This window comes from Octopus bimaculoides, chromosome 2, assembly GCF_001194135.2.
Source record: "Octopus bimaculoides isolate UCB-OBI-ISO-001 chromosome 2, ASM119413v2, whole genome shotgun sequence".
In the NCBI taxonomy this organism is placed as follows: Eukaryota; Metazoa; Mollusca; class Cephalopoda; order Octopoda; family Octopodidae; genus Octopus; species Octopus bimaculoides.
In genome coordinates this window covers 15,605,231-15,607,736 of record NC_068982.1, presented here as the reverse complement: position 1 = coordinate 15,607,736, position 2,506 = coordinate 15,605,231, and the positions used below count along the sequence as shown (strand labels likewise).

Here is a 2,506-nt window from a genome sequence, read left to right as displayed (position 1 = left end):
ATATATGGTTGGCGTTATATATATATATATATATATATCTCATCATCATTGTTTAACGTCTGCTTTCCATGCTAGCATGAGTTGGACGATTTGACTGAGGACTGGCGAACCAGATGGCTACACCAGACTCCAATCTGATTTGGCAGAGTTTCTACAGCTGGATGCCCTTCCTAACGCCAACCACTCCAATAGTGTAGTGGGTGCTTTATACGTGCCACTGGCACGAGGGCCAGTCCAGCAGTACTGGCAACGGTCATGCTCAAATGGTGTTTTTTACGTGCCACCTGCACAGGAGTCAGTCCAATGTTTTGTTCATATGCCACCGGCACAAGTGCTAGTAAGGCGAAGCTGGAAACGATCGTGCTCAAATGGTGCTTTTTATTTATAAATATATTTATGCAGTGCGTTTTAGGTAGTTGGGAACAAAACACTCCTAGAAAAAGGTGTATTCTAACTACATACCCAATGTCACAGACCATTCCACAAAGCAGCCATCATTCCTGACAGCAACCACAAAAGCAACTGCTTGCCAAGACTATCTGGATTCCAGCCATACCTCCATCACTCCCTTGACTATAATCTCCATTGAATATTTGACATCAAGGTGCCATCAGCCATTCCTCCTTAATGACAACCAAGATGCAGCATCCTGGAAGATTTAATCAGGAGAGCTAGGAATTTTATGATTCTGAGAGACCCCTGGTCATACGGTTCTTGCTGAGTATCAACTGCGTTTTGTTCCTCAAGTAGAACCCACTCACACCTGATGTCCTTGTGCATCATGCATCTGATAGCAAACTCCAGGACCTTGAGCTGCTCGACAATGGACCTCAACAAACCTGTGGAGTTATTGTCGGCGATATCCTAAACCTGCCTGATGAAGTTGGCCATACTGATGCCATGAAAGCGTATCTATCCTTCAACTTTGTATAACTGATCCCTACCAGAGACCTCCAGTTCTTTATTGATCCTAAACATGAAGGGCACAGTCATGTCTGTAAAAACTAACATTCTCTGATTCACCATGATCAATAGATAGAGCCATGAATATTGTGAGTCCTTTTATTTACTGAGTCCATTTGGAATCTGTCATGTTGATGTTGTCAATATGTCTGAGAGAGAAAGGAGAAAAGTCAGAAATTTGGTGCATGCGTAATATTATATTGGAGCATTTTCCATTTATGGTGTTATAAAGGTTTGTTCACAAATATTTGGCGCATCCCATACATGTATATATATATATGTGTGTGTGTGTGTATGCGTGTGTGGAGGGTGGGGAGTGTGTGTGTGTGTGTATGTGTGTGTTAACAGGGTTAAGAGGTTTCATATGAGTAAATTTATATAAAAAAAAACAAAAAGAAGTGCTTTGAAAACTTTATCGTGAATAAAAGAAATAATTTCCATTTTCTCCTTTCTTTTATTCATGATAAAGTTCCCAAAGCTTTTTTGTCTTTTCGTCTTTTAATAAATATATGCACATATGCATGTGCTCTATCTCTTTTATATGTACACACATATACCTACATATATATGTGTGTGTATGTGTGTGTATATATATATATATATATATATATATATATGTGTGTGTGTGTGTGTGTGTGTGTGTGTATATAAATGTATACACACACACACATATATATACATGCACACACAAACACACACACACACATACATACATACATACATATATATATATATATATATATATATAAGCACATGCACGTATACACATAGATGTACCAACACACATTTGCAAAGACACAACCATTTGCATGTACACACATATATATCTCCATACATGGATACATGGTTCATGCAATATCCACAGACACAAAGACACACACACACACACACACACATGCCATACACACCACAGACACACATATACACCGAGGAAAAGCAGATATTTCAAACCTATATTTACCATTCATAAATGCTTAGCATTTCTTTTATGCTGCAATTAGTGTAGTCACTGGGAAAAGTAATTAATAAAATTACTCTCTGTTGATAATTGTTTCACTACGCAACCTAAATTACTGAAAAAGTCATGTAGAAGCTAATGTTTAATTTAGTGCTTAATCCTGGCCATGATAACAGTTTGTTAACAAAAACAAAAAAATAATACCAAACAAAGTAGAACGAGACTGTAGAAATGTGTACGTGTGTGTATATATATATATATATATATATATATATAACTTTTATAAGTAATATTCTAAAAGAAATATTCTAAAAGAATGTATAACTGAACTTATGTTGAGTGCTCAATTATCTTGAGTAAATAAATGTGTATATATGTGTTTTTATATCATTAATAAATTCGTAGAACTCATCAATAATATATTCAGGAAAACAATATTTAATATTTTGAAAGATATACATCCAACATAACATGGTAACATAATAAATTTAAAAGTTTAAAACATAAATATACGGAATATAAATATGAATACATATAAAAATCTAAAAATAGATATATATATGTTTAAATATATATGCGTATAAA

General features: G+C 34.9%; 1 protein-coding gene across 1 annotated transcript in view; it reads right to left on the bottom strand.

Annotated features, from left to right (window-relative positions):
- The window catches only part of LOC106881988 (uncharacterized), a 450,650-nt gene that overhangs the window by 245,136 nt on the left and 203,008 nt on the right, over window positions 1-2,506 (bottom strand). The window lies entirely within an intron of this gene.